The sequence below is a fragment of the Pleurodeles waltl genome, chromosome 3_1 (assembly GCF_031143425.1).
Source record: "Pleurodeles waltl isolate 20211129_DDA chromosome 3_1, aPleWal1.hap1.20221129, whole genome shotgun sequence".
NCBI classification, from domain to species: Eukaryota; Metazoa; Chordata; class Amphibia; order Caudata; family Salamandridae; genus Pleurodeles; species Pleurodeles waltl.
In genome coordinates, this window is record NC_090440.1 from 51,374,819 (window position 1) to 51,394,941 (window position 20,123).

The window sequence follows — 20,123 nt, forward strand, 5'->3', positions numbered from 1 at the left end:
TACATACAACGGGAGGTTCAGGTGTATGAGGTAACTTCAGTGGTGCGCAGGGTCCCTGAGGTGGATTGGGGAACTGGCAAGGGCAGTCATATTCCTTGTGGTGGGAGAGACACCCTACTTGCTGTAGGTGAGAGTGACAGGGAGAGAGTTTCCCTCCAGATAGAGGTCCTGGTTGTGTAGTGTGGAGACATCCCAGAAGAGTGTGGGTTGAGTGTCAGGCACAGTCAGGTGCTGTCTCACCAGTCTCAGAAGAGGGATGTGGGTTACTTTTTCAAGGCTGAAGCACTGCATGGTTGGGTGAAGGGTAGTTTGGTTAACACATGTGAGGGACGTTATGATATGATTGCTAGAGAACAGATGTCCAGTCCTTGTTTTCCAGAGCTATGCCAACACTAGGTGGAGTGTGAGTTCTCTGACCCCAGGGAACTTGCACTGGAGGCAGACCTCTGGGTGAGTGCCAGAGAGTCTAAAGAGGCATGTGAGGGTGCTCCTGAAGGGTGTGGTGTAGGTATTTCCCAACCAGGTGAGGTGGGAAAGGCTTGCAGCGTCCCAGTTAGGCCGCAATGTAGTGGGATGAGTGAGAGATCCCATGTCCTGTTTCAGAGGAGAAGGAATGGGGGCGGGCTGAGTCCTAGTGTGCCCGAGATCCAGTCCTAGAACCTGGTGGGTTCCATGAGCGAACACCAGGAGGGGGGCCTAACATGTACCATAGGGCCATCCTCTGAGGGAGATCCCATAGTGTCAGGAGAACTTGGGGGTATGGCTGTAGCCAGCGTCCCACTAGTTCTGGTGTCTGGCAGTACCACTCCTAGTGAGGGGGTGCAGAAGTCCAGACAGGGGGTTGAGAGGGGGTTTTGGGCCCGGGTTAGGGGTCAGTTCTGAGGTAGAGCCCCCCCAGGAATGACCCTGGTGATACATTTCTGGGCTGGGGGGGGATCCAGGCTCTGCCAGGTGGGCAGAGGTCAGGGGACCAGTGCCAGCCAGACTCTCATGTAGCCCTTTGGGAAGGTGTTTCCCTTGTGGGGGGGTATGTGTGCTCCCCAGAAGTCCTGGATTGCCAGTCAGTGGTCCAGCCTGAAGGTCCAGACCCTGGGCTGGAGGGTCAGGTGCATGGGGTAAACTCTGACCAGATGGTGGGGCGGTTTTCCCAATCACCCTCTCCGGAGTGACTTCTAGGGGTACTCGCCATGGTGGGAAAAGAGGGGGTGCAGAACCCTGGGAGTTTGGGCAGGGGAGGGAGAGACTCACCCCTGACCACAGTTCAATCCAAGGGACCAGACCATGGGATGAAAGGCCAGGTTCAGGGTGTCCCCCCTTACCTGGAGTGAGTGGCAACTGCTAGCAGTGCCCCTACCATGTTGGATTCTGGGAGGGCCACTCCGAGCGGGAAGGGGGGTTACATGACCCCAGAAGAAAGGGCAGGGGGGAAGCCTAGCCCCTGGCCCTGGTCCAACCTGAGGGTACAGACCCCAGGTTGGGAGATCAGTTGCAGGTTAACATCCCTGCCCTGGTGGGAGAATTGTGAAGGACTGCTTCTACAAGCAACCTGGCAATTCTGGACTCTGGGGGTGCTGCTCCTTTGGGGAAGGTACAGAACCCCAGAGGGGAGGACCAGTGTCAGGCTGTCATCCCTGACCTGGCGAAAGGTAGAGTGATCAAAGGGTGCCAGGCACCTCAGGCTACTGTCCCCCACTCTCCACAGTCACAGGGATTGGAGAGTCTTGAAAGGCCTGGGGCCTGGCTCTCATGCCTGACAGCTGTCAGTGGCCACTGTGGCTTGCTGTCCTGGTGGACAGAGTTGCCCCTGGGGGGGGCAGGAGTCACACGACGGGGTAGAGTGGGCCACACCACTGTGTTGGCCATGGTGGTACTGTCTGCCCCCTGGGATACATCTGTGAGCAAAGTAAGGTTAGGTGCTGTACAGATGGCATCTGCAGATGAGGAGAAGGGTTCCACCATGGGTGAGCTTAGTGGGCCCTGAGAGTATGGAGAAAGGGATCCAACTGGAGTCAGGACGGCGTAGAACTGGAACATACCCCTGCTGTTGTAGGCCAGGGTCCCTGTTCTATCACCCCAATCAGGGAATTCAATCAAGGTATTGATTGGTCTCCTCTGGTTTTAGGCTGGTGGGGGGTTGTGTTGGACCGGGCCCTTTTTTCAGGGTCATCCCCAAACTGTTTGCTTTCTTCCTCCTATTTTTCCGACAGGTTTTTGTTGGCTTTAGGACTCTGGGCACTTTACCACTGCTAACCAGTGCTAAAGTGCAAATGCTCTCTGTGTAAATTGTACTGGTGATTGGTTTATCCATGATTGGCATTTTCAATATGCTAGTAAGTCCCTAGTAAAGTGCACTATAGGTGCCCAGAGTCTGCAAAATCAAATGCTACATGTGGGCCTGCATCACTGGTTGTACCACCCACGTAAACCTGTCTCAGACTTCCCACTGAAGTGTCTTTGTGTGTAGTCTTGCACTGCCAATTCGACCTGTCAAGTGTAACCTCTTGCCAGGCCTAAACCTTCTCTTTTTGTACATGTAAGGCACCCTTAAGGTAGGCCCTAGGTAGCCCTCTGGGCAGGGTGCAGTGTATGTTAAAAGTGGGACATGTACTGATGCGTTTTACGCAACCGGTCCCAGGATACTGCTTCTGGGCCAGGGAGAACCTGGCCTGGTAGTTCGGGCTGGACTGTTCCCATGGGGAACAGGGTCAAGACTGATTTGCATATGGCTGAGTCCAAACTGGAAGGGCATGGCAAGTAAAAAAACTGATTGATTAAACCCAGATCTGTGACTCTGGGTGAATGTCTGATTTGTTCAGCATTACGTCCATCATCTTTTTTTTTTTACCTTGTAGATACGGTGCAGGCCATTGCGCCACCAGAGCATCATGAAAAGTGACGCTCCAGTGGCACTAGGGGCTCTTAAATATGCCCCTAAATGTGTAAACAGTGCTCAGAAGTTACCAGCGGTCAAAAGGTTACTTAAGGACTGGTGCAAATCCAAAATCTAGGTTGACCGTGATGGAGGGTAGGCCAGCTACAAAACCCACACAAGGGCAGCTGAAACAGTACCTTTTGTGGAGCGATGCTTCGACGCTGAGGGCACAATGCTTCAGTATTTTCCATGCGGTCGAGTCATTGCATCGTCAGCAGGTTCTGTTGAGGTAAATGCACTGCGTCATCGCCGGGGAGTCACAGCATAGTAGGATATGCCAATTTCTCTGCCACATTCGGGTAGATACATCAATTTTCTGCCACGCTCGGGCGATGCGTTGATTTTTCACAGATTTCAGCTGCAGAACCCACTTCTGAGGCCGAGAGCTTGGAGGGGGCACATCACGCAAGGGTGAGACACACAAAGAGCAGAGTCCAGCAGCACCAGCAGAGTTGTGGGCAGCCTTAGATCACCCTGAGAGTGCAGGAGAACAGGGGAAAAGCCAGCATGCCCTTGGAGATCACTCTGGTGGGAAGGCAGAGACCTTCCAGCAGGGTCAGAGAGCAACAGGCAGCAGCACACAGCAAAACAGTCCTTGCAGAAAAGCAGTCCAGTTGAGTCCTTTGACAGCACAGCAGTTCCTCTGACAGAGTTTCGGTTTCAGGTCCAGAAGTGTCTGATTTAATGAGGTCATGGTCCCAGTACCTATACACAAATGTGCCTTTGAAGTGGAGGAGACTTCAACGAATTATTTTAAAGTGCACTAGTTCCCCTTTCAGCCCAATCCTGTCTGCCAGTGGATTTGTGGGGGTAATCAGTCCTTTGTATGGATTGAGGCTACTACCCGCTGAAGTGTAAGTGAGAGACCCTCAACCCTTCCTGCCCACAAAGATCCATCAATAGGCAGATGAATGCAGATGCAGCGGAGTGTCTTGTGTTTATGGCTGTCTGGCTGGCATGTACAAGGTGAGCTGTGAATCAGAACATACCGGACATGGATTGGAGACAGGCTGTAAGACAGAGAAATGCCTACTTTCTAACAGTGTAATTGAACAAAAGGAACAAACCCAGTAACCCTCGGACCTGGGTGTATAACTATATTGCAAAAAATTATTGGTCCTCAAAGTGTAGCCCTTAAGTCCCACTGAAATATTTCTATCAATCTTTCAACACAATAATATTGTTGCATAATTTGCACATTTAATTTAATTTCTAGTTCAATATTGGTTCAAAATCAGAATGCATTACATTCATTCTATGGAGGTGCTCCTAAAACAACAGTGCAGTGAAAGTGATTAATCTGAAAAATTAGAGAGCACCAGTGTTATATACAATGTTTACAAAAGTGTGGCTAAAGTTAAAAGTGTTCTTCAAATTGACCCATTCAATCCATGTGTCTGAAAGGTACTTATCATTTACAAAAAACAATCCACATCAAAATTACGTTGCTGTTTCGACCCAACCTAAAGATTCAATCAACAATGGGTCATCATCAGGGCAAGTTATTTTTGTAGGTAGCACCAATTTTTACTGAAGCTGTATCACGTCCAAATTAGAATACAGTGAGTTGTAACAGTCATTACTTCAGGACAAACATCATATTACGGTCAGCATGAGGGTAATCACTACTCACAAATCCCAATTTCCTTGGTGATGCTGCATCAGGTCCATATTAGAATATAGCAAAATGTGACAACCATTACTTTGGGGCTAACATCATATATCGGTCAGTCTCTGGTTAATCACTCTACTCACAAATCCATCAGCGAGCTGGAGTACTCCAACCTGCATTTCTCATCCTATTAGAGAGAAATGTGCAAATTACGCGACAATCTCATCATATTGAAAGATTGATAGAAATATTGCCATGGGAGTTAAGGGCTACACAATTTTTTGCAATATACTTTCCAAAAGTGGTATTTCTTAAATAGTAATGTCAAATTCAACTTCACAAGTAAGTAGGATTTCTCACTACAATTCCAACCATACCAAACATGACAATGCCACTCCTTTCAGATCAGAAATTACCACTTAAAAGTATATAAGGGATTTTCCAATGCTGGCCTATGAGGGAAGCAGGCTTCACAATAGTGAAAAACGGCTTTAGATGTTTTCCACTACCAGAACATGTAAAACTCAATAGTACATGTCCTGCCTTTTAAATACCCTGCACAGTGCCCTATGGGCTACCTAAGGCCTGCCTTAGGGGTGACTTTTATATATTAAAAGGGGAGTTTAAGGCTTGGCAAGTAGTTTAAATACCAAATCGTGGTGGCAGTGAAACTGCACACACAAGCATTGCAATAGCAAGCCTGAGACATAGTTAAGGGGCTACTTATGTGGGTAGCACAATCAGTGCTGTAGGCTTACTGGTAGCACATCTAGTGCACTTTACTAGGTACTTACAGGTAAATTAAATATGCCAATTGGGTAGGAGCCAATGGTACCATGTTCGGGGGAGGGAGCACAAACACCTTAGCACTGGTCAGCAGTGGTAAAGTGTGCAGAGTCCTAAATCCAGCAAAAAATAGATCAGAAAATTGGAGAGAGGCAGGCAAAAAGTTGGGGGAAGATGACACTAAGGTTGTCGGGTCTAACACACCCCAGCTATGTTTAAATGAAAGTGTGCTCCAAATTAAACACTATGAAGTTTGTTTTTCTTCGTGGACAAAATTTATCAAAGAACCATTGGTGAGACCGAGACCAGGAGCACAATATGTTATGCTGTGAAAGACAGCAGTACACTTCAAAGAAATTTACAACAACATTGAAACAGCATTGAAAGACAGGAACTGATAAAGCTGCAATTTTGCCTTTGCTCACTTCAAATGTATCCTACTACCACATACAGCAACGCTGGCACTGAAGGGATTGTCTTGTGCGTGGATGTGCAACTTGTGAAAGAGCAAAATGCAGTCACTCAAAGTGACGTAAACCAATGTCATTGCCCCCTGCCATATGCTGTAGTGGGCGGAAGCAAAATAGGAATGACACAATAACAGACTCATGGGTGAAGAGAGGTGGCTGAAAGCACCTTTAAGTAAGTATATCATGCATATTATTTTAATAAAATCAAAAGGTGTTGGCTAATGGCAGACCTAAAAAAGACAAAAATAGGCCCTACAGGTTCTTGTTATGCCTCACGGCCATGCATGTGTCATGTACGAAAATATTCCCACTAATTAGTCAGGTGAGTAGCAAATCCATGTATAGTAACAACATTTTTTATAATTTAGTACTCTAGCTGTCGCTGATGATGATTGGCCTGGCTCAGTGCTTAATTTGTGTTTGTTGTTTCCGGTGCTGAGCACCGGCACTTATTTTTGAGGGCCGGGGCTTATTTTTCTGCCTCAAGCATTTGTTGGGAGCAAAAGACACATATGGGAAAGAGGGAGGAAGGGAAAAACTAAAAAGCATCACAAAGGAAGAAAGCAGAAAGCTGCAAGAGTGAGCTGAAGGGGCTGGGAGTGGCTTTATATGGATTGAAGAGGCCCGAGATGGCTTCAGTATTACGATGCCTCAGTATTCCATGTTCACACATTTAATTGAGAAGCCGCATGTTTAAGAGGAGGGCTTTGGGCACCGGCACCTCTTTATTTACAAATTAAGCACTGGCCTGGCTGCAATATACTGTTATAAAGGGGGAGGCAAGTTACAGTCTCTTAGAAACAGAGTCTGGAACTCAATAGGCTAGTGAATCCACTCCAGTAGTCTGTGTTTGAACTCATGGTCACAAGTTTGACTCCAAAAAGATCAACTTTGCCTTGCATTCTTATGAAATCAGTAAAATAAATGCATTTGAGGTGTGTAACAAATCTGTTATTCAGCACCAAGATGTCAGTGCAGGCAATTTACAATTTACTAATGCACATTATTTTATAAACGTGAGTGTAACTTTGATTTTTCCCACTCCTTTACCAGCTGAAATATGAAGGGTTTCTGTGGAAGTCTAATTTAATCGGTCACTTTTTAATAGAAATGGCCTTCTCAACATGCGGTGGCCCATTACCCCGATACAGAAACATCTTAGGTGCTTTTTAAGCTGCCACTTCTGTCACACAAAGATACTTTTTTTTGTCGCCTGGAGCGGCGAGGGATCTCCAGCTGACTCTCGATGTCCTTCTGACGTTCTTAACCTCACCATGGCGAGGAGAGAAACTTGGCAATTTAAATGCTGGAGTGCGGGGAAAGCAGTCGTTGGCGGGTCGTAGGGCCGCACAGTTCCCGACTGATGAGTTCATTTGTATGCAGGGTTCAAAAGGCTTGGGTCTCAGCCTCCAAAGCTTGCAACTCAAGAAAAATCCAGCAAATCCGAAAGGGTCGAATAAATGCAGGAGAGGATATGTTGAAATATTGACAAGTGACCGTGAATAGCAGGGATGTTTTTCACAGAGGAGTTCTGAGTGACAAGAAATGAGAAGAAGGGAAGGTTGGGTTGTGTCATTAAGGGGCAGATTTAAGAGCTCCTAGCGCCATCTTAGCGCCGCCATATCGGAATTTTTATTTACGCTATCAAGGTGCTAGATTGGCATCTTCCCTGTGCCATATATAAAAACTTTGTAAACCTTTGCGCCACATTATGGCTCCGCCAGGCTCAATGTATGCAAGGAGTGCGTTCCTCCACTAGGGGGCTGAAAAAATGGCACAAGGAAATCTAAGAGATTTCCTTGCACCATTTATTTTCGACACTACTAATGCCCACTTGGGGCAGTATTTTAAATACGGCGCACACATGGTGGCAGTAGTGGTGCTTAGGAAGAAGCGCAAGGAAAGTGGAGCCACTTTTTTTACATCTGCCCCGAAGTATGCCAAAGTTAAATAACTCCCTTCCATTAACAAATGACCATCTCTAATGTTATGTTATATATGTCTCCAGATACATCCACTTTTGTGAACAGGATTTTTGAATGTTGTTTTTTTAAGGGTAGAAATGAACAGAGATTGAAGGATGCAGGCTCCAGCTCCAGGGGTGAGCAGTATTATGCTGAGGACATTGGATAGTTATGGAATCCATACATGTTGGAGCTTAGATGAGTAACAGTGATTACCAAGGAGTTTTTTCACAGAGGGGGTCTGAGTGACATCAAAAAGGGTAAAGTTGAAGTTGCCTGGAAAGTCACTTAGAACAACCAGGTCAAACACATCCCCATTATTATTATCACCTGTTTATAATTTCATTGTATGTATGACCCTCACAAATCATCTGCAATGCAGGTGTAGAGTAACTCTGGGGAGCTATAACTAATATGATTTGCTTTCTTCCACCACCTGCCCTGTGTTACACCTGGTGTTCTGCCACCACCCCCACCACTTTCTGGCAACCCCTCCCAAAAAAATAAAAATAATGAGTAGTTGGATTCCTGCCAACCTCCCAAGTAGCCCTCAGTATTACTTTCCTCTTGCAAATATTTAAACAACCTACGTGGTGTCCTGCCACTTAACCACTGTATTTACCATCCGCACACAGAGGCGTTTTGAGGCACGGGCAAAGTGGGCTCTGGCATAGAGTCCCAGCCTTTCCGGGGCCCCTCAGTAGACCCAGCTCTGTTCTACAGAGCGTCTTGCCCTGATGACCTTGGATAATTCAAAAACAGATTTTTTAAATATTTTTTTTCATTTATTTTTTTAATGCGGGTGATATGTAAAAGTCTATTACAGACATTTTGCAGATAAATGTTGTGTTTATGTTTCAAGCAACATCCATACAAAAGGTTCTTTTAGACAAAAACACGACTTCACGTATGAGAAATGGGAGGGAGTCACAGTACAGAGACTATTTGCAGTAATGTTAGTGAGCTGCTGCTGTGTTACAATATTGTAATCACACACCACTATCCTTTAATATTAGATGTGAATATATTTAGAATTTGGACCAGTGTGTCAGTGCCCTGGCCAAAGAGGGTATGAAAGAGCTGAAAATGTATCATATATTGAAAGCTGTTCTGAACAGGGGCTCCCAAAATATGTTTGACCCATTGCCCCCAAATCCTTACAATTTCCCTGTCAATCAATCAATCAGGGATTTGTAAAGCGCTGCTATTCACCCATGAGGGTCTCAAGGTGCTGGGGGAGTCCCCACATAACCTCCCCCCGAAAAATAACCCCACCCCCCAAATAAAACTGGTGTCTTGCTGCTCAAACACCCCCTCCAAAAATATACTACTAATGCCAGTGCCTCTGAACTGCACTTTGGGACTGCTATAGTCTCAACTGCTACAGGTCCATTACTCATGCTGTAGCAAGTTGCTCCAGCAGGATCTACCATCTTGGGTGAATCCTGGCTCTGCCTCCTCTTGAATATTCTAAACAGTTCCACTGATTGCAGCAGAGTAGTGCACCAGGACATTTGGTCCATCTCTCACATCTAACTATGGCTTTGTGTTCATGGGCTTTCCTGTTGATTGGGGAAGAGTTTAGCAGTTTAATGCCAAGGGGGAATGGATCAGAACACATAGAAGAGGCCAGGACCTTATGTCCCTGACCGAGAAGAGATTAGAAGATTGGTTCCACTCTCACTCATGTACCCAGGACAAAGAAGTGGACTCCAAGGGTCGTAAGGCTTACCTTCTGCTCAAGCTACAGAGGAACAACAAGCTATTAAGGCTCTTTTTCTGCAGCTGAAAAGCTGATCCGTTGCACCTGGATCTGCTCTTGACTCGGCTGCTGGTCTCTTCTGGAAAGAGAATTGAACTCCAAGTGTTGTTCCCAAGGCTCTGGGTCCTTTGCCGCTATCAAAGTGTACTCTTCCTATCATCTCCTGAAACCTGAGACTCAGAAACTATTTGGCTCAAAAGACTTCCAGAGGAACAGGACCAACCTACCAAGCCAATTTGATACAGATACATTGCTGCTGGGTCAAAGAGTCAGGTGGCTCTTACTCAGAGCTAATCTGCAGCAGCAAGTTCAAAAAGCGGGACCTCACAGAGAAGGTATCCAGCCTTCTGGAGCCCTCTTCAACTACAGCCTGCAGCCTCGCCCCACTGGAAGAAGCTGATTTCCAATAAGTGACTAAGGGGGTCATTCTGAGTTTGGCGGGCGGCGGTCGCCGCCCGCCAAACTTACCCCGCGGAATGACCGCTCTGCGGTCATAAGACCGCGGGGGCCATTCAGACTTTCTCGCTGGGCCGGCGGGCGCCCGCCAAGGGAGCGCCCGCCGGCTCAGCGGGAAAGGCCCTGCAACACAGAATCCGGCTCCGAATGGAGCCGGCGGTGTTGCAGGGGTCGCGATTTTCACTGTCTGCTATGCAGACAGTGAAAATCATGCTGGGGCCCTGTAAGGGGGCCCCTGCACTGCCCATGCCAGTGGCATGGACAGTGCAGGGGCCCCCAGGGGCCCCACGACACCCGTTCCCGCCATCCTGTTCCTGGCAGTAAAAACCGCCAGAAACAGGGTGGCGGGAAGGGGGTTGGACAGCGCCGCCATGGAGATTCAGCCCAGCCAGGGGAAATCCGGCGGGAAACCGCCGGATCCCCTTTTCGCGGTCAGAATGGGCACTGAAGCACCGCCAGCCTGTTGGCGGTGCTTCCGTTGCCCGTGGCCCAGGCGGTTTAGGACCGCCAGGGTCAGAATCAGGGCCTAAGTTTGTATGTAGAAATCTTCACTGGGAAAAGGCTCCAAAAGTATTCGTCCAGTGAAGTACCTTTCTTGGATGGGAAATTCAACTTTCTTTCTGCCAAAAAACAATAGCTTCTCATCCAACGGCTATCTGACATCATAGAGCCCTCTTTGGCCAAAGCCTGCTGCCTTGCTCCACTGGGGATTTTTTACTTAAATTTCAGATACTAAACCGAAAGTAAAACTTCTGACTGGGTTGGACCTTTCTGCATTCAACCTGTACTCCATCAGGGTCGGCCTTAACTTGGGCCTAGGTACTGGTCAAGCACAAACAGATGATAAACAGTTGACTGCGCTTAGCACTTAACATGATTGTTTTCCTCAGTTCTTTTAGTAGTGGTAGTAGTATTAGAAGTGTATTAATATGATAAATTACGATTGGTCGTTTAAATACAGTTTGATTGGTCTTAAATATAAACAGTCGTTTTTTCAGTGAAACTCGTCTCCTAGTTCTTCCTTGCAAAATTGTTCAGGAGGAGAAATCATGTTTACTAAGTAAATTTCAACTGGCTACTCACTGCAATATGCATAGACTTGTCACAATTGTCTGCAATCTCTTGTTCAGTTTATTGGATCAAATGTATGCTGGGGGTTCTTAATACCGTGATATGTTATTCCTCTTACGTTACTGCCCATCACTCGGAAACTGAAGGGTCTTTATTAGTAATCAGATACAGTCATAGATAATGGACCTGTGAGGAGAGTTGGAATACTCCACCAGCGTGCACAGTCGGCTACTCTTTAATTACATCGAAAATCTCATCTTAACATGTTGTGGTCAGAGTGTGAAGGAACAGAAGAAATGTAGTTGGACGCTAAGTAACTTTGGATTAACAAGTGATCTGTTTGAAGGGAGACACTAATTTAGCCTTCAGAGGAACCCACGCACTCGCAGATCGACAGAATGCACTGAACCTTGCTGAGCGGAGGCCATGTTGTGTGCCCAGTTGGCAAACATTTCTTTTGTCTCCAAAAAACAAACTTCCAAGGCCAGTGCTGAGGGCCCATTTACAACCCCCTTGCGCCACCGTAGCATCATTTATTTTACACTACAGTGGCGCAGAACAGTCCCCCAGCCCACGCCGTATTTCCAAATTGGTGCAATGTGAGCATTACTCCAGTTTGTAAACTCTTGTCCTACATTATTCCTGTGTCAGATATAATGTTTGCAAGGGAGCTGTTCCCCTGTAAGCAGGCCCTTAGGAATGGCACAATGAAATCTAAATGATTTATTCTAGCGTCATGTTTTTATGTCGGCTCAGGGCAGGCGTTAAAGTGATGCTGTGCTTTGGTCTATGGGCCTCCCCAAGCTTTGCTGGACTAGCCTCAACATTTTTGATGCTAGTCTAGCAAAGTGCCACAACTGCATCAGAAAATCTGACGCAGTTGTGCCTATGAGCGCCATGGTGCGCTGTATTGTAAATACAGTGCTAGTATGGTGTTATTAGGGTGGCGTTGGCCGGCGCAAGCAAACTAGTGCATTGTGACCGATGCACCAGTTTCTTGTAAATGAGGCCCTTAGTTTTCTTTCCTTGAGGAGTAATCTGGTGTCCCTGCCTTATAAATGGCAGGGGGACACCGTCTCTATGACAAGGCAGGCAATTGGCGAATGGAGCTCCATTTTAGAGGTTTACACTGGCAGAACCAGCTGAGACTCTGCTGGTAAACATAACACCTCCCTCCCCTTTAAATGAGGTTGGGGAACTGAAAGTTTGGCAGGGGGAGCCCGAAGGGTTGACAATGGAGCTACACTCAACCAATGTTTAAAAGATACCTTAACTGTACTTGTGGCTTAATGCCCATCTGTTCAATATAGCTTGCTTTCTATTATGATTAAATGACCATGGGCATTCAATGAAACTATACGCCCACTCAATTTTACAGCACAATTGGCTGACTTAAAATCACACTTTTCAACATTTGCTCAAAAATGTACATATTTCTTTACAGGAGAAATATCATGAAAACTGAATGGCAATGAAATGGGCACATGATCAGGTAAGACTTTCCAGGCTCTTTATCCCAAACAAATTTTGAACCCTTTAGGGATATACCTAGGGTGTGTGTCACTTAAACATTATGAAATAGCTAGCATAATGGCACACATGCCATTGACAATGTTGTGTGTGATTCCTGTAGTAAGGTAATTTCTGAAATCCTGGGAGAGTAGTCTATTAACAGGGAATGTATTCTATTCTTTGGATTAGTGGAATTAATAATAAATGATAACTATCTTGAATGAACAGGTGACATAAAGGAAATCAAAGAATGACTAAACAAAGATGATATTTTGTTATCTGACTGACTACTCAATTGTATTTGCTGGTAAGACATAAACAAATACACACAAAATAATTTGGCAGTTCCCAAAGAAATACAAACGTAAACCAATTTGTCCAAGTTCACTCTTAGAGTTACATTGTGGAATGACTGGATATCCAGAGTATAATTAATTTGTTTGATAATATTCAGAAACGCAGTGTTGATCAATTGTCTAATTTGGATATTAATGTACAAAAAGATCCATTAGGGGTGGGACCAGATGCCTATGGTGACAAGATGATCCAGTGCAAATTATTGTGTGCTAAGTGAAGCAATAATAGACTCTTGGAAACTATTACCATTAATTACCCCAAAGGGTAATGGTTAATGTAACTTGATTCTGAAATTGGCACTCAAAACAAAATGAGGAATTTTCATCAATGTATTTTGAGTGCCATTACCCTCTGAGTGAAAAGGGCCCCACGAGGCTGGATACCTTCTCTGTGAGTTCCTGCTGAGTCAGACTTGCTGCTGCAGAAAAATGTCCATTGTTAGCTGGGCAATTGCATTTGAGTGCAGAATTACTTCTCATTTTCATTCCTAGTTAGATTATTCCGAATAGAATGCATAAGGCCTCAAGGTCTGACTTGCTAGACAAAAGGTAACATTGAGAGAGATTGCCATGCAGTCTTTCCAAAAAATGCATGACCTATTACTGACATTCACTTTCATGATCATATTTGGTTCACAGGCAAGTCATTCAATCTGCCGGAAAAAGACAAAGCAAAGGCAAACTCTGTCTACTAATCACAAAACATCATCTGGGTATTACAGGGTAGTGTGATTTCCGAAAAGTAAACTTATGGAAAATATGGAACAGGGATAATGGAATACTTTCGAACTCTTGACTCAATTAGTAGTCAAAGCTCGTCAGTGTGTAAGAAGATTACAATGACCCCATCCCAAAAAATATATGGTAACACATTTTACACCTGTGGCTAAACTTTGGATCAGGCTGAACATCCATTTGGGGAGTTGGACTGGATTAATCGTCACTACATCGTGAGATTGTGCTATCCACCAAGGTCTGAGGCCACCAAGTAAAAACCAAATTGAATTTATTATTTGAGCCCTAACAAATTCCAGAGCCCAGAAACGGGAAGGGACATATTAGATCCAATCTTTTCAGCATCTATAAAATTCTGTAGGATACCAGAATCCTCAAAGGGAAGTCTTTGCACACCTGGTAATGGGGAAGCCCCAGTAAGGGGAATGTGATTGCCTTAAAGGACATCTTGGAATAATGTGTGCAAGAAATGTGTTAGTGGCACTGGGAGCCAGAGCTGAAGAATAGCAAATTCTACCTTCAAAGAGGGTTGGGTGTAGAATGTAGGACTCTGTGACTGATGGCTGCCTCTGATTACTCATTCTTTCAACGAAAACTAGTTATAGAAAAAACGTCCCATTATGGATAGCACAGTTGAGTCTGTCTATGGCTTCAATGTTGTATGTAAATATACGCTGTGGATGAAAATGCAAGATTTGGGGGCCCTGAAATCATCACTGACACTGATAAATACGCCTCATTCTGAACATCCCACGCTGCGACCACATCTCACCCCACCTCAGAGACCTACACTGGCTACAAGTATCAAAGAGGATCACCTTCAAAATCCTCATCCACGCACACAAGGCCCTCCACAACACAGGTGCCGCCTACCTCAATGACAGACTTACCTTTCACACCCCCACCCGCAACCTTCGCTCCGCCAACCGCACCCTTGCCTACGTTCCTCGCATCCGTCGCACGACTGCCGGAGGGAGATCATTCTCTCACCTTGACGCAAAGACCTGGAACTCCCTACCGCTCCACCTCCGCCTGACCCAAGACCTTCTCTCATTCAGGAAACACCTCAAGACTTGGCTTTTCGACCAGTAGCCCTCCCCCCCAGCGCCTTGAGACCTTACCGGGTGAGTAGTGCGCTCTATAAATCCCTGATTGATTGATTGATAAATGAAATCATGCAGGATCAGGCACCCAGGTACAGCATGTATTCAACAGAGTCCTGTCTAGAATATATAATAACTCAAGATAGTCCACAACAGGGCTGCATTCCTGCTGCATTGCTGTTTGAAAGCACTATATTAAATGCACCATGAAAGCTAGGTCAAGCCCAATGGTGTTCAAAAAGATTAAAATATAAATTATGCAGATGACACAATAGTACTCAACCTCACCCCAACAGGCCTCCAGCATGGATTGAATACATTTAGGGCAGGGTCGCGGTGATGGTCGGACCGCTGCCAATGCAACATATTACGACCGCGGCGGTAGTGCTGCAGTCGGACTGCCAGCAGTGCCAGTTTCATCTACATGATGGTCTGGTGGTGTTGGCGGTCCTAATCTGCCAAGGCAGTCTGCAAGCAGAGCCGTCCTGGGGATTACAAGCCCCTTCTCTGCGAGCGGTTTCATGGCGGTAACCCTGCCATGAAAAGGCTGGTGGAGATGGGGTGAAGGGTGCCCCAGGGGGGCCCCTACACTGCCCATGCAGTTGGCATAGGAAGTGGAGGGGCCCACCTGGCTAACACCAATGCAATGTTACACTGTCTGCGTGAACATTACTACAGGTGCTGCTTCACACTACAGCATTGCCACCGGCTCTATTATGAGTCCGAGACAATGCTGTAGGACATTTTCCACTGGGCCAGCGGGCGGAAACTGTGTTTCCACCCGCTGACCTAGCAGGAAACTCGTAATTGGCCTGGTGGGAAGGTTGCCACACTGGCAGTAACCTACCCGTCGGGACTTCGGCGGAAGGGCTTTTTAGTCCACCTAAGTCATAATAAGACCCTTAGGGGCATATTTATACATGTTTTGCACCAAATTTGCGACATTTCTTTTTTATGCAAATTCGGTGCAGAACTAACTCCATATTTATACTTTGGGGCTAGACCTGTCTTGCACAAACTTTATGGAGTTAAAGTCATTTTTTGGATGTGGAAACCTACTTTGCGTCAATGAGATGCAAAGTAGGCGTTCCCGTGCAAAAAATTACTCTATTGCCTTAGCGCCATATTTATCCCCCATGTTAAAATCACGCACGGGGGGAGGAGGGGTTAAATAATGGTGCAAAGCTTGCTTTGCTCCATTATTTAACTCCTGGGTCAGAGCAGGCGTTAGGGGACCTGTGGGCCTATTTCCATGGTGAAACACCATGGAATAAGCCCACAGATGCCCTCCCCAGGCCCCAGGGACCCCCCCACCGACACCACCAGAGGTACAGCGGAGGATGGGGGACCCCATCCCAGGTAAGTATAGGTAAGTACAGATAAGTATGAAGTGGGCCCCTCTGTATGGTACTGGGTGCAGTGGCCATGCCGAGGGGCCCCCGTCCCCTGTTCTGGCCATTGGGGTTGTGGGCATGACTCCTGTCTTTTCTAAGACAGGAGTCATGTGGTGTGGATGGTTTTGCGTCAGAAAATGACTCTATGCTGGTTAGAGGCATTTTTTGTTTTTACTCTAACCTGCCTAATGTATTTTTTTGGTGCAAAACCCCCTTCTTCCATACCGCCAGCCCTACCTGGCTAATGTAATTTTTTTTTACGCTAGCCTACCCTTTGCACTGGCTTGCACCATTCCATAAATATGGTGTCCGGCTAGTGCTCAGAAATGGTGCAAGCCGATGCTAAACATTTTGGTGCAAAACTGCGTTGGTGCAGTTTTGCACCAAAAAGTATAAATCATGGCCTTAGTGTTCACTGCAAACATGATCAGTTTAGGGGCAATATAGGGAAATCTGCGAATATTGCAGGCAAAACAAGCACAGCTAACCTATATGCCGTACCAAAGTTTTTACCAGATGGACACTGAACGTAAACATTCTTTCACAGTTAGTTTGCAGGAATTACTTTTTTAGTTTAATGAAAAAACATTACAATATGGCAGCCCTGCATGAACGCACATCCTCTCTGGCCCCATCTTATGATGATATTTTATAAAGCATAAGAAAAAACATTACAAGGTAGCTGTTGGGCATCTGGGCCCATGCTTGGTGGCCATTGTACAATTACTTTTTTCATTCAAGTTGTCCAAACAAATGTACTGACACAGTAAAAAGCACGGTCATGGTGAGTAGTAACAGTGGCTGGATCACAAAATGCCTACGGGGCAAAGGGATAACAAGGAGACGCAGAATGGTCAGGAGACCTGGGAACTACTTAAACACCCATTCTGATACAATAGCCAATGCGTAAAATAATGGCAACACCATGTAACCTTCCACAAAATGCCATGGCCATTGGGACAGCCAACCAATAACAAGTCATACAAAATGCCAGGAACTAATGGCTGATGTGATCTGGTACAAAGCCCACTGATTTTGTACTATATTTGTTGCACAAGAGTAAAATTTCTTATACCATGAGATCTCTTATAGACATGTACTGCTGTGTCTAGGTGAGGCCTAAAAATAGAAATGAACAAAAACATGTACATGCCTGCAGAGTGGAAAAGTGCTGAAGGGTGCATGCCTCCTCAACCCTAAAAATAAATCAGCCCTTAGGGATGGGGTCCTTAGGGCCTTACAGAGGCCTGGGGGTGCTTATTTCTGAAACACTAGAAGCCTGTCTTTCTTTTATAAGGGAGCTATGGATCCACAAATCCTCTGTGGACCGGCAGTACCACTCCAAATAAATAAATGTGTTGCCCCCCGGGGGTACCATGGAGCACCCCCTCACACAAGGCCTAGATGGGCAGGGTATCCAAACCCTGTCACTATATTTTTTATTGTTTGTGCAGGGCATGTGACTGAGTCCCTGAGTACTAAAGTGGCTGCTGACATATCTTTGTTCATGTTCTGGCAGCCAGAAGCCATATTTATAAATTTTTGATGCCACGCAATGCAACAAGACAAGTTAATGTGCTGCGCTGTGTCAAACGGAGAGAGCGGGAATGCACCATATTTAGTAACATATGGTGCATTCCTGCTCTCTGTGCTGGCACACTGTGTGTGCTGCTTAGCGCCAATCTATGCACCCTTGCACCATGGTTCAAGGGATACCTGCATTGTAGGCAGAATTGTTTCTGTGCAGGAAGGGAGACCTTCCTGCACAAAAACAATCTTTAGAGGCATTTTCTTCCTTCTAAGTGTCCCTCAGAAAGAGGAAAAATAGGGAGAAATAGAGCTATTCCTCCATGTTGCACCTCATGCAATTTTGACATATTTCCAGGTTTACTTGCTTTGGTAAATCTGGGAATGCGCCAAAAACACATATGTGGAAGAGTGGGGTCACTCATTTTCTATCCACGTAACGCCATCCCAGTGCAGATTAAGTCTGACTTGCATTCCTCCAAATTTACCAAGCCACACCAGACCATGCAAGGTATCTTTGTGTGGCTTGTTAAATCTGGCTTAAGGATTGTATTGCCTTGCAACACCTTGCATGATGCAAGGGCAACACAGTCCTTTGATAAATGTGGCTCCGGAGCCTATCTTTAGATCTGTTAGATCTGTCGGGGATCCACATCCTTTTATATGTTTACATTTTGAACCTTATTTTCTCAAAAACTATTGAAGAGATTTGAACCAAACTACAAAAAGCACAGTTTCTGGCAACAATGGTGTAATTCTGTTCAGCAGGTTTTGCTGTATCACTGTTCAATTGGGGGAAACGTGTTTTGGGACCCCCCCTTTTCCTCTGCCTCCACTTAACTAATTACACCAAAACTTTACAGAAAGGAGGTGTGGTGGATGAACTTTACTTTAAAGTTTCATAAAGATTTGTCCAACAGCACCAAAGTTATAAGGTTAAACCAAAAAATTATTTTCCTACAGAAAGTGGCCCTAACAATAATTACTCAGTGGTGACCACCACGGGGTAATAATGTTTGTCTATTATGACATGTTGCAAATCCTTACCAAACCTAACTTGATGACCCTGACTTAACATGATCCCCAAAAATATTTTGTTTAAGTATTAAAAAATATTGGGTGGCTTCATATGCATATCATGAAGTATATATGTACTTGTGTAGTATTAACCAAGATTAATCATGCCAGCATTGTTAAATACAAGTATGCATGCTGTAAATGCTGCTTACAGTACATATGTTTAGAGATATAAAAGATGCGAAATGTAACCCTCTGGAAATATTTTCTAGTGGTCATCTATTATCCTATGCACATCTTGTGCTCATTAAGCATATTGGTTTGCTTTCAGATATTTTGTGCAGCACCTGTGTTTGCACCATGCAAGTGTATCTTAGCTCTAGGGACGAAAGTCCATTATCTATGAGTTTCGGCTTTCCCAAGCACACTCCCTTTCCTCCATCCCTGGACTTCACCAGGTATTTTTGTTTTTGGTTCAGTATACAGCCTCTCATACAAAGAATCCCACAGCTCAAATTTAGTGTAACCCATGAACAGCCCCACTGTCCCCTTGAACTGTGGAGGTGCTAACTGATCTCCTCACTCCAAATATCGAGAGTTGAATCCCCTTCTGCCTATTAATTTAGTTGCTTGCTGATGGAAGTTTATCTATAGATTTGAGTTCAGTAGTTGCTTATTAGTACCCATGTATGTAACACAAAACAAATACATTTGCAAGCAAGAGGCTGTTGCTATGAAACAGATGTAAGGAGTAACTGTATGGTAACAGTGCACCATTTGCACGACCACCGACTAGTACAGGCAGCAGGGTAGTCAGGGGATGATGAAAACATGCTAGAGGCCATATTCAAGAGGCCCTTGCACTGACATTGCATCACTTTATGTGAGGCAATGGCACCACAAACCACTAACTCATATTTATGAGGCCATGCAAAGCCACTTTGCATGGCTTTGAATGGCCTCATAAATATGGAGTAAGACAAGGCAGCGCAAATTGCTGCCTTGCCTTACTCTGCCTTAGGGAGCCCTCCCACGGACATTGCGGTGGGTTTCCCCACAGAACACCCATGGATTTTGACGCATCCCTTGATTTACAAGGCCATGTAAACCTATGGATGCCTAAAAACCTTACGCCTCCCCAGGGGAGGCGCAACTAGGAGAAATGTCTTCATTTCTGTTCATTTTTTTCCAGAATGCAGCACACATAGAAAGAAGAAAAAGCCTCCCAGAATTTTTCCTGCACCAAACAATCCTGCATGCAATGCAGGCACCCTTGCACCATGGTGTCTGCATTGGCGTAGGCTGCAGAAACGGCACCAGCGCAGGGGGGAAAGGACAGGAATGCACTGTGTGCCATAGATACAGCACATTCCTGCCTTTTCCCTTTAACACAGAGCAGCGCCAAGGTGAGTTGCTGTGTCACCCT

General features: G+C 45.6%; 1 protein-coding gene across 4 annotated transcripts in view; it reads left to right on the plus strand.

Moving 5' to 3' along the window:
- The window catches only part of LRRC4C (leucine rich repeat containing 4C), a 3,131,096-nt gene that overhangs the window by 2,294,656 nt on the left and 816,317 nt on the right, over positions 1–20,123 (plus strand). For 2 of the 4 annotated variants that reach the window (XM_069221813.1, XM_069221815.1), the window contains exon 9: positions 12,498–12,545. The exons of the other annotated variants lie outside the window; for them this stretch is intronic. The gene's annotated coding sequence lies outside the window, so the exon portion shown is untranslated. The remainder of the gene's footprint in view (positions 1–12,497; positions 12,546–20,123) is intronic. 4 annotated transcript variants of the gene reach the window in all.